A 13,345-nucleotide genomic window follows, 5' to 3' on the forward strand; every position below is an offset into this window, starting at 1 on the left:
ATAACCTAATTCCTACAATTAATAATTACATTTGATGTGGCAAGGAATGGGCGACCAAGAATGACAGGAATTTGAGTGCTCATGTCCATGATGGGTTGAGTATCCAGGACGACAAAATCTATTAGGTAGTTGAATTTGTCAACCTGAACCAATACATCATCAATTATCCCTCTTGGTACACAAACTGATATATTGGCAAGTTATAATGTGGTTCGGGTGGGTTTTAATTCACGTAGGCCCAGTTGTTCATAAACTGAGTAAGGAATCAGATTAACACTTGCCCCCAAGTCAAGAAGTGAGTACTCGATTCGGTAGTTTTCAATTACACAAGTGATGGTATACCAGGGTCTTTGTACTTTTGTTGCACATCTTGGTTGAGGATGACACTCACCTTTTCAGTCAGAAAAATTCTCTGTTGAAGAGTCTGCACTCTCTTGGTAGTGCATGGATCTTTTAGAAATTTAGCGTATGAAGGTATTTGTTTAACAGCATCCAGTAGAGGAATGTTGACCTTCACTTGCTTAAGCACTTCTAGAATATCCTGAGAGTTTGATAGAGGTTTTGGTGCAATCAACCACTGAGGGAATGGAGCAATCGGCTTGCCTTGAGGTTCCGATTCTAACCTATGTCCAGCAATGTTAGGTCTATCATCCGTGTCTTCTTCCGGGTCCTTGGACTTTTCAGTCTTTATCGGAATAGATTTATCAATTGTTTTACCACTCCTAAGAGTACTGATAGACTTAAATTGTTCCACATATTGATTTGAAAAGTTTGAGTCACTTATTTCGTATTGCGGTTTAGGGTTGGGGCGAAAAAATTCCTTTTTCCGTAATCAAAATTTTTGTCTCATACCCTTTTATGGCCTTTGAAAGGTCTTAAATGGCTTGCAATATACTTTGATTGAAAAGCTCTTGATTTTGAAGGTGTTTTAAGACCAGATCCTCTTGAAGATTCCCTTGATTCATGAATTAGTTAGGGAATCCTTAAGGAGTAGTAGTTTGTTCATTCCTCCAACTTGAGTTGTATGTATTTGAGGTGGGTCCACTAAAAGGTCTTTGGTAGTTGTTCACAGCATTTGACAGCTCATTTAGAATTTCTTGAAAAGCAAGTATTGTTGGACAATTTTTAGTTGTATGTATGTTGCAAGCGTAAATACCGCAAACTACTTCCTTAGCCTTCTCCTTCTGAAGTTCCATGGCTTCGACTCTTCTTGTGAGATTGGCCACCCTTGTACTCAAGTCATCTTCTTCTTTTAAAGCATACATTCCTCCCCTTTCCTTTTATTGATTAGGCCTTAGAAGTGGTGGTTTTTGAAGAGATGTCTCATGATTGTGCATTTTCAGTAAGTCTGTCTAAATAATCCCACACATCATTGATATCTTTGTTCATGAATTCCTCATTGCATATCGTCTCGACCAATTGGTGCATGAAAGATGTCAGTTTATTGTAGAAGAAATTTGAGATGCGCTATGTTTTAAACCATATTGTAGGCATGAACTGACAAGATCCTTGAATTGCTCCCAACATTCGAAGAATATTTCATCTTCCTTTTGGGGAAGTTTATGATTAACTTTCTGAGGGTGTTCATCTTATGATATGAGAAAATTTTCTTAATGAACTCCCTTGTCATGTCGTTCCATCTGTCAATTGATTGTGGACATAGTGAGTACAACCACGTCTCGGCCTTGTCTTTAAAGGAGAAGGAAAAGAGTTTAAACCTGACTGTGTCCTCAGACACATTAGGAAAGTATAAAGTGGTTATTATCTCATCAAACTCTTTCGAATATAGATATGGATTTTCATATTCAAGTTCATGGAATTTTAGAATGAGTTGGATCACTCTCGACTTAATATTCATGTCCCGTATTTTCTGAAAAAACCATGCATGAGGGTGTGCTCACCCCCGCTGGTTATAAATAATCTCGTAAAGTACGAGGTGGGCGTGTTTGATGCATCTCATTCTTATCCTGAATTTCTTCAACTGGAGGTTGAGGAGGATTTGCAGGTTGATTAATAGCCATAACTTCAGTTAACTCTAAGGATCTCAAGTAGTGTCTGATCCGGTGATGGATAGGCAACCCTTCAACTAATCCTCCTTCACTCAAAAGACATAGAGTGTTATCACAGACCTACTTGGGCATGAAACACTCTCAACCCTCAAGTTTAGAAACTAATCATAATCCTAAAGAGAAAGAGGGAAATAAAAATCTAGAAATAGAAAGAGAGAGAATTCGAAAGAAGTCACCAAATTAGAAGTTTCTATATTGGGATCCTGCAGAAGAAAAAGGAAAGTGAATTAGTTTCTAAAAAAGAACTAAGAAAGCAACCTAGTTTCTAAAAAAGAGGAAAGGAAATTAGTTTCTAAAAACAGATTAAGAAAGTTTCTAAAAAAATTAGTTTCTAAAAATAAATTAGGAACGTTTCTAAACCTAGAAATAGAAAACTTAGTTAATTTGTAAATTAATTCAGAAAAAACCCTAACCTAAAAATATAAAGTAGAAAAACCCTAATCTTAAACTGATTCCAAAATTAGTTAATCTTAGAAAAATGCAACCATTAGTCCCCGGCAACAGCGCCAAAAACTTGTTCACAACCCCAAATGTAGGGTCGCAATGTAGTAATAATCTTGGTAAGACCGAAGTCAAATCTACAGGGACTAATCTCGTGTATATTCTGAAAGTAACTAGAATAAAAACTAGAAGAAGATCTAAATCTAAATTGGGAATAAAAAGGAAGTAATGTGAAGTGTTTCATTAGAAATTTAAGAATTTAAAGGTGGGAACTAGAGTTTCCAAGGATCCACTTGTAGCAATCAGGGTGATTCCTTACTTGATTTAAATAACACAATTGGAATTGTAGTGATGTCCGATTTGGTCTTCGACTTGTTCAATTTTTGGCTAGGAGTAGTGGCCGATTAAGGCGATGCTCTTTTCTTTCCTTGCAGTTCCATAAAAGAGAAGAGATGATCTATATATGATAACTTGATGAGATTTATTAACCAGTCTTTTATAGTAACTCTCCTACTAATAAGAAAAGGTGTCCATCATTTGAAGCTAATTCGGATAGATGGAAAGATTGGGAGTCAGACTGGTTGACTAGAAAGTAGAATGAAGAGAATGATAGAGGTCAATTCAATTGGCAATCGGCTAAGTGAAAGGAGGTTGGTTGTAAGTTTTCTGAATGAACAGACAAGGAATACACTGGACAAGACCAAACTAACGGGGTGAGTAGGTTTGGAAAATATTGCTTGATCCTAGCCTTGACATTCTTGCTAGTGTCTATTGTGCTGCCATAGAGGAGATCCTTGCAAATGAGGTAGCTCTCCCAAGTAAGGTGCATCTGAGATGGTTCCTGACTTTCTTCATCCTCGTATTGGTCGGTAAACCGAGATGGACCAAACTCTCTATCAAGTGAAAGTGCCCTAATTTGTCAATATACGTGAGTGTTGAGTCAGTCTGTCAAATGAGCCCCAAATTGAAGACTACAAGATCAAAGACTCATCAATTGAAGAAGTTCGAGTGCTCCACATAGGTAAACAAAGCCTCAATTTTCTAACCAAACCCTTGAGGTATATGACCCATCCATAAGAACCTAAACTTACCCACTACTGTACTTGAAAAAACCTTGGTAAGCTTAATTTAGAATATTTTAAGTATTGAAGGAAATGTGAACTATACAAATAAACTTCATGTCCTGACAATTGCATCGATATGCAATCAAAGATAGTTTTGATGGAATCGAACATGGTTTGATTACATCGAAACCAAGGCCAATAGTCCAGCAACAAATTGAATATATGTTGGCAATTGATGACTACATTGAGTGATATTTGATGGCATTGAACCCACTTCGATAGCATCGACCTTGGCATTTTCCTTCCACTATACTTGAAATACTCTTAAGTGTTCTTCGATGCAATCAAACTTCTGTCGATGACATCGAAGTAAGCTCTTGATGGTATCAAAGATGGTTCGATAACATCGAAATATGGACCAGTTTGTATAGCAAGCTTTTGAGGAAAATCATATATCTTTGATTACATTGACAACCATTCGATGACATCAAAATTCAAATTCCGATGACATCAAAGGTCTGATTGATGGCATCAAAATATGGGAAGAACTATCTAGAGAGTTTTTATGGGCAAACCATTTCTTTCATGATGACATCTTTGATGGCATCAAAACACTGGTCGATGACATCGAAAATGGCCTCAATTAGTCTAGCAACCAAAGTGTATTCTTCACGAAAATTTCAATGGCATTGAACCATAGCTCGATGGCATCGAAGTGCAGATCAATGACATTGAAGGTTGCTTGATGAGATCGGACAAAATCTATCCGGCACCTAACTGAATATCTTGGTGCAGAAAGCCGATGCAATCCGAGAAGGTTCGATGACATTGAATACCCTTCAACGGCATCGACAATGTCAGATTTATGCCTGTTTTTTTACCGTTGGAATTTGTCTTTACATACCACATGGCTTGCTTATTGGACTTTTGAGCTTGTATTGAAGAGAGTTTTGAGAGAGTTATTCTAATAGTTAATACCCACATCCTCCAGCTCTCTTTTCCATAGGAGTTTATCATTTAATACATTGCTCAAGCATTTATTGGCATATTCAATAGCTTGGATTGAACTATGAACTCTAGCATTCATTGATCTCCCAATAGCACTCTTTATTAATAAATCATTATGTTAGGATCCTTGAATGCTAAGCTCATGGGAATCTTCTCTAGGTCTCAATTGCATATCATTCATTAGAGAAGATCAGACCGAACCCTAAACCCAACAACCTTGCATCGTCGATTGGAACATCTATAAATGGTTGTGGTTCAAGGGAGCTAAAGACTCTTTATCAACAAGATGATCTTCAACAACAAGCGCTAAACGGGGCTTGCTCACTTATCAATAAGTATATAGAGGCCATTGAGTCTGAAGCCCTTTCCTTATGTAGGATTGAGATTTAAAGTTTGAGTTTCAAACTAGCTAAGATATTTTGTAGGCCTCCGACATGAGAATACATATAAGCCCATGTGTAGGACCTTAGCCTGTGTGGTCTAAACCTTAGGCCCTTGTATAGGACCTTAGCCTGTGTGACCTAAATCTTAGGCCCTTGTGTAGGACCTTGGCTTGTGTGGCCTAAATCGTCAGGTTCTTGTGTAGGACATAAATCTAGAATCCTTGTATAGAGTTGTGAAGGTTCATGGTTAACCTGATTTAAAACCATTGGATGGTGAAATCTGGTACACTATAGGAGGAATGCGTCTGCTAGGAGTGGAGTAGGTAAGTAGCTGAACTACTATATATTGTTGTGTTTGTGATGTTTGCCTTTTCTCATGTATGTTGATTTGTGATATGCTTACTTCATGCACACTAAATGTTTAATACAACACAACACATTTATATGTTTTGCTATCCTTACTTTTGAAGGTGAATGGTTTTATGTTAATCTTGTTGTTGAGGGTCAAATATTGCATATCAGACCCAGTTATTGCTTGGATTTATGAACAAGGTACCGTTTAATAGCCCAGTTTAATCATGGTTGTGTTGCAAGGTGGAATTGCGAGCTGGGACTGAATCGGGATGCTAAAAGCACGGATTTAACGTTCAGAATGCACCAAGGCAAGGGACGGACTCCAAGGGACGAAGATCGACGGAATTACACGCCAGGGATCTGCAAAAATCGAGAAACTGAAACTTAAGCGGCCTGAAAGTCGGCCAGAATGCAAGATCACGGGGTTCCCATCGTCCGTTCATCTCAAAACTTCATACATGGCTAGGGGTCCACAAATTAACCGTACATGTCGAATTTCAACCCTCAGGTCCCTCCGAAAGTGGCCCAACGGACAGATCAGCCCCTTGAATCGTTATGTGGGGCCCGCCTGGTATCTGGATATGCTTCAAAATTGGTCTGGACGGTTTAAATGATATGACAGAATGGATGGACGGAACGGATTTCATGAATATATCAAAGTGGACCCTATGCTGCAGTGTCTGTACACCGTGTACTTGAAGACTCACCGTGCATCGAACAGACGGAGTCGGTCAGCAGGCGCTGACCCGACGTCCGTGTTCAAAAGGGAAACAGGCGCTGATTTGCAACAGGGCCTTGTAAGCAACATCAGGTGGGCCAATTTCAGCTTGCGTTCTTATGATCTACACCGTTTAATGTGATCAGGAGGTCAAACCGACAATGCACTGATTTATGGTCCAATTTTTGCAAGGCAGTGCATGTACAGGGAGTCCAAACGCCGGTCAGACGGCTGAAGAACTGAGTCAGTGGGCCGCAGTATCGGAAGCAAAAATCATCTCTTTCTGCACCGAAATTCGACTGCAAACCCAATGGACAGCAAACCACCAGTAACTTGGGCCCCACCACGCATCAGCGCTTGCTCTGCTTGCGAACGGACGCCGCCCGGCTTTCTCGGGCCGTTATGCGTCCATGATGGTGGTCGGATGCATGATCCAGACCGTCCAATCCTGTGCAGGGTCTAATATAACCACGCCCAAGAGGTCAGATCGTCAAAATGGTTGGCCAAACCACACCAAACGCGGGTCGAACGCAAGCACTTCTTGCGTAAAATTAGAGCAACAGCAGGATTTTCTTTACCGCTGCCTGCTCATAAAACTTCCGCAGGGAGTGCGAAAATCCTTCTCCGACGACAGTTCTATAAAGAGAAAGAGAAAGTGAAAGGCGAGGGAGAGAAACGGAAGGGAAGGTGATCAACGTGGAGGCTGGGAACGTGAGCAAAAGCAGGGACGGGGTTGGAACGGTGAGAGAGAAGGCTGGGAATCAAAGGGTATTTTTTTCCTTTTTTTTGCTTTGGATGTATATTTGTTTTTTTTTAGGGATTTGCTAATCATGTTTAGGGTTGGCTAAACCCCTTAGCTGGGGCTAAGAGGTGAAGCTTGTTGCCTGATGGGAGCTTTTTACTTATGTTTTTTTTGTTCAAACTGAATTGATGTTGTTTTTTAGTTTAATTAAAGGAATTTTTTTTTTGTCTTTAATGGTCTGTTGTGACTGAAATTACAATGGATCTGCAATGGCCTTGAATATCTCCTTTTCCCTTTTGATGTATATGATGTCAGGAAGCCCTGTTGTTCACCATCGTCTCCTGGGCATGGTCGGATGATGATACCCTTCCTAAACTTTCATGCATTGTTGATTGGTTGGTAATTAGTTTAATTCTGTTGTTTGCTTTGCCTCCTGGGCATGGATTGATGATGGAATCCATTCTAATTCATATACCTTTCATCTCTTAAAAAATTATATTAAAAGAAGTTCAGTTTAGTTTACATGATGATGGCATAAGATCTCCCTGATCTCTACAAGTGGATCCTCTGAATCCCCAGTTTCCCTTCCTCTGAATTCCTTAAGTTTAGATTAATCTCTCACCATTATTCATCAATTTACATTGGATTTAGATTACATCTTTTGCTAGTTCTATACCTAGTTAGTTTCAGATCATGTACAAGTTTCAGTCCCTGTGGATTCGACCTCGGTCTTACTGAGTTTATTACTACATCACAACCCTATACTTGGGGAGTGAACACTTGTTTTATTTTGTATAACTCAATTGCATTAATTTTTAAGTAAGGTTAAAACCTTAAAAATCCTATTCACCTCTAGGACACTTGGATGTACCTTTGTACTTCTACTATAATGGTTTACTGTAATTTCATCATGAAAATGGGTGAATGACCGACTACGTTTACTTTTATTAAGAGAAAAGAATAAGGAGTCCATATAAACGAAAAATGTATGGATCTCCTTAGGGGAATGAATGATGCGGTGTTCGTAAGAAGAATAAATAATATCAGAATGAATTGGGGCATATACAAGGGAAGGATGGAAATACTCGTAGATCCACATTTGGAGAAGCCACAACAGTCCTCCTCCAAAATACAAACCTTTGGTGGTAATTTTAAAAATGAATCTGTATAGGTGGCCGAGTACAAAAAGTGCTAGAGCGAGTTTTCAACATTGCGCAAGCACCTCAGCTAGTTGAACATATTCATTCGTGATCGGTGACCATTCACACAGAGTAAATGTCGGCATATCCAGCGCAGTAAGAAGGCCGTATGTTCTTCGTAATTAGGCCTTCACGTTTGCGATACACTTGCATGGAGTGTGAATAGGCCTTGTCGGCCTTATTAGCAAGCATCTTGTTTCCTTCTGAGTGAAGCTTAAGAAGACTTCCTCACCGAAATGAATGAGTTGGGTAAGATCTACAATGTCCAAAATTGTTGGACTCATAGGCTGCATCCGAAGAAGAATGTGTTAGTGGATGGGCTTCAGAATGTCGATGCCGTTGTAAGAAGAGTAGGGTCTGACGGATACTCGTATGTGAAAAGTTTGATGCACTTGTAAATGCAAGAGTTCCTCCATGTCGCCTTATATTGTGAAGAAGTGCGAGTGAACTAAACATCCCATTTTGACAGTGGTTTCGACCAGGATTGGAGGTTCTTTAAAGCGTTGGATGACTTCGGGTCGGATTCAAATTGAATTAGTAAGGTTTCATGTTCACAACCGCAAGTGCAGGGTCGCGATATAGTAATAACTCGATGAGACCCAGGTCAAATCCATAGTGACTAAACTTGTACGTAATATGAAAATAACTAGAACTAGAACTAGAAAAAGATCTAAATTGAATTCTGGAATAGTTGAAAGGAATTGTGAATAAAGTATCAATAATCAAAAGGAAACTAAAGCGCCAAGGATCCACTTGTAGCTATTAAGATATTACCTTAATTGATTCAACAAACACAATTGGAATTAGAATCTTATCTTAACCAATTGGAAGATGAAGCAATTAAATCAAATTTCTGAACTTTTCATTGATCTAGTCCTTAATAAATGAGTATTGTGATGATTAGAAGGGAATTCATGCATCCACCATGCCCAAGAGACGATGGTAGATCACAAGTTTTCCCAATCTCACAATCTTAAAACAGGAAAAGAAGATATTCAAAGCTATCACAACATCTATTGTAATTTGAGTCACAATAAATCATAGAAAACTGAAAATATTCTTTAAATTCAAACTAGAAATCAATGGTATTTAACATAAATAAGAATTAAAGTAAATGAAGCATCAAAATAAATTACAGTTTCACATCTTAGCCATAGCTAAGAGATTAGCTAGTCATAGCTAACTCAAAAATAAAAGAAAAAGTAAAAGATATACTAGAATCTATGAGGAAATCGAAGTAAAAGAACGTTGTTAGTGCTCCGCCTAGGCCTTATATCCCTATCTAAACCCTAGAAGATGCTTTGGAGCATCTTAAGGAGTCTTATTTATAGTTATGGAACTCCAACTTTCACAAAGAGTTGGAAAAATCTAGAAACTGCCTTAAATTTACGCACTCGACACAATTTTCAAAATAGACTTTTAGAACTTTCATTTTTTAGACTCGAAATTTCATAATATGTTTTTTCAGGACAATTTTCAGGAATATGTTTTTTTAGGACAATTTTAAAGATTTATTTTCTTTTTCTTCACTTCAAATCTTCAATTCTCTTTGTTCCTCACTTGGTTTCCTTAGATCTTTGGCATGTGAATTCTTCATTAATGACTTTCAAATCTCCAAATATTCATTTAGTAATCTTTGGAGCATAAATCTTCCTTTTGACATCGATTTTACCTTAAGCTCTCGAAATTGCCTCGCACATGAAAACATGCATAATTTGTTCAATTAAGCACTATTATGTTTATAAAACCAAGGTATAAATAGAGAAAAATATGCAATATTTCACACTCAACATTTCACCTAGGCAGTTAAGAAACAGAGTGTCCATCATATTGACTTCATCACTATTAATTACAGGGAAGAATGCTGGTCCTATACAATAATAGTTTCCAATCGACGATTTGAAGACTATTTCATTAGAAAACTTATCGGAAAGAGCATTCATTATAATGACCAAGTCGTCTTTATGGAAAGACAGGGTAAAGGATGATGAAGAAACCATTATTAAGGTTGGAAAGAGAGGGAAGGAAGTAAGATTTGGGGGAAGAATAATGAAGAAGGAAGTGCGGAGTGACAATAATGTTTGAAACAACGATTAGATTAATTGAAGAGATGGAGCATTTATTAGGACATCATTAATTTTTATTTTGTACGATACAAGTACACGCGTCACAACCAAGTTAGCCCTTATTTCAAAAAAGGGTGGTTAAAGCTAACGTGTAGGGCTACATCGGTTAGAGATAGTTACTATGACAGTGCCACATGTGTCCAAGGACTGCTGCATTAATGAGGGGTCGCAAGTCGCTTTCAACTGGAGCGCATCAAGTGATGCCACGTCATCCACTAAGCCGTTGATTAAAGAACGATTGTGGAGAAGCAATTATAGGACAAATGACAAGAGTAGAAGCAAGGAGGGCTAAGACGTGTTAAATGGTTACAACAATTGTCAGAATGTGGATGACCAGATTAAGACTATAAATAACAAAGGAATTCACTAGAAATATTTGTATCATACCAATCCAATCAAACCCAATATGTGTTTCAATTATCCTTTCAATCATCCATCATTTACATTCCTTAGTATAATCACCATACTTTTTAGCTAGTCAATTACATTTTTTAGTGTAATCTTTTACTTTTAACTTGCTGTTTATATTGCATAGTGTAATTTGTAGCGTTAATCAAGTAAATGATATTCTTACCTATAATTTGGGTATACGCTCATCGAGGAACATATTTTGCTGTTGTTCTTTAAAAAGTCCTTTTGTATTGAAGGTAAAGGTGTAACTTATCATCAAAGTACGAACCTATTTCTAAATATCTAAATATCACCTAGTCCTTTTTATATATTGGCAAATGTTTAAATAGGCGGGTGACCAATCTCACTTGATCTCAGCAATATACCATCTCAGCAATATACCATGTATCTTCCTATCTCTGCGTATGGGGTCGTCGCTTGGTTTGGATTTAGCTGCAAATTTAATCCCGGCACACTCGCACTCATCACTTTACTAGAATCGGAAATCGAGCACCAACAGGTCCCACGGTTCGGTAATCCGAACCATTTGTTTCTTGCAGACGACTGTAGATGAGCCATCTCAGTGAAAGTTCTCAGTTCTCACATTGAAAAAGATTCTAGGCACTGATTTTTTATTCAGCTGAATGTTGACGAATGCTTGTACCATCTTCTGCCCATTCATTTGTAGGCCACAAACAAACGATATATTTTCATAGGATAATTCATCCACCATTATGGACAACGTACAAATTTTCTAGACCACACTTTTCGCGGGAAATCCGAGCGGAGTATCAAAGACTCGAGAAGAGAAATGAAAGTGACAACGGCAACGGCTACGATCGCTTGACTCTTGCGGGCTATGTGGGAGGAACATGCATCAGATCCACCTCGTTCATCAGGTGATAAACTATATTTTCACCATTGGTTCTAAATTTTATTCCAATCCAACACGTCGGTGGGACACACTATCGGGAAGAGTGTAAAATCATGCGTAGTGCAGCCCACGTGAGTCTTTTCGAACTTCCTGATTTGAAGATAGTCATCCGTCCTGGTGCAGCGCATTAAATGAATAGATAGGATGGAATATATACACCATGGTGGACCCACAGACAATTTTGAAGGTTTTAGTGATGGGATTTCCCATCTCAACAGTTCCCTTTGGTTTGTTCCAGCTGTTTGGCCCACCTTAGAAGTTAATGGGCCTGATTTCTATCTACGACTCCAATTATAGGTTGCGTCCCCTGATGGACGGCGTGGATCTCATCCAAATAAAGTAGTTCCGTCCACATCAGCCAAAGCCACGCCCGCCGTCTGCCTGCGCAAGTTTCGCAAGTGTTTTCGCTTAAACAACCCTTTTATTACTTTTAAAACAGCGGCTTTAATTTCTCAGCTCTACTGCCCTCGTTATCTTTTTGGAGAGTTATTTGATACACTGGCAGCGTACAACGCTTGATATACAGGCAGCCATAAATTGTACACGTGGCACAAATAAACTTAGAACAAATCCGTTAAATTGTGAAACCCACTGTCTCTAAATCATAGTCCCGAATCATACAGTTTGAAGAATCCTAGCTTCTCATTTGTGGACACTTGTTTGTGGAGATAGGACTATTAGATATTTTTCATTTTTAACCATCCAATAAATGTCCATAAATCCGATGGTTAAATTATTAGATAAGCATTATTTTTATTTTATAATAAATATAATATGGGAAACATAATTTGAACATTTTAATTTCAAATAATATTAATCTAATTATGCAATTTTAAGTAATTTTTAAGTAACTGCGTATCATCCATCAATCTCCAGCAAACTATCAAAGTTTATCCCTTTCTTGAATCATGATTCGAATACCCCAATTTGATACTCTGCGGAGTATTTTATTACATACACATGCACTGAAAGATCATACACCTTTGCATCGAGTCTAACCGAGTTGAGATGGCCTCAGCTTGACTTGGCTCTCAGCTCAGTCCTCAAGCCTAACTGGCCAGCTCAGATCGGTTCAGCCAGGAGCTAGGGCCACCTCAAGTCAAGTTTGAGTTGAGTTCATCATTAGTATTTTCATAGGCACCTGTAATATATCTTCAAAATCTCATTGTATTTAAGACAACATCAATGGTTTTACATAAACTTTATCAAACACTTTATAAACAACATAAAAATCAAGAAAATGAGAGTGTTGGTTTCATATACGACCTTTCCTACCACGAGCTACACTTCTTTGGCTATCAAACACTTGATGAGTAATATCAATATCAAAATAACCAAATCATCGAACCAGTTCGGTCCGAGTTCAATTTAAGCTGGGTTCAATTCGAGTTGAGTTGAGCTGGGCCAATCAAACTCGGCTCAAACTCATTTTCAAGCTCAAAAAATCAGCTTGGCTCAGCTCGAACTCAGCTTCGAACCGAGTCGAATCAAGCTTTTCGAGTCTGAGTCCAGTGAGCTAACCAGCTAGCTCGGTTCCTGTACACCTCTACACATTCCATGTACATCATCAAATCAAACCGTTCAAATTGTATTCCCCACTTCAGGTGGGCCATTAAAAACCAAAATACACTGACCTAACGTTATCCTCACTGGATAAATGGTGGAAATCTACTGAACGTTCAAAACGAGAGCAGTCGTTGATTCAAACTCAACAAACACATTTCCACTGTTCAAACAGTAAATCTAATTTTGGGGTTACGCGCTATCGACAGTGGGCCCACAAATTGGACGCTTCAGTTTGAATCACATGTATACCACATGCACAAAAACAGTGAGTGCATGTGCCCATCATGAAACCGTACATCACAGTCTGCAGCGTTCCAGAAAAGAAATAAAAAAAAAAAGAAAAAAGAAAAA

At 38.4% G+C, this 13,345-nt stretch overlaps 1 non-coding gene across 1 annotated transcript; it reads left to right on the forward strand.

Moving 5' to 3' along the window:
• Positions 1 to 1,476: 1,476 nt before the first annotated feature.
• Positions 1,477 to 1,582, forward strand: LOC131219746 (small nucleolar RNA R71). Its single transcript, XR_009158391.1, has one exon. It is a non-coding gene; the product is annotated as a small nucleolar RNA R71 (small nucleolar RNA).
• The last annotated feature ends 11,763 nt before the right edge of the window (positions 1,583 to 13,345 follow it).

The sequence above is a fragment of the Magnolia sinica genome, chromosome 11, assembly GCF_029962835.1.
Source record: "Magnolia sinica isolate HGM2019 chromosome 11, MsV1, whole genome shotgun sequence".
NCBI classification, from domain to species: Eukaryota; Viridiplantae; Streptophyta; class Magnoliopsida; order Magnoliales; family Magnoliaceae; genus Magnolia; species Magnolia sinica.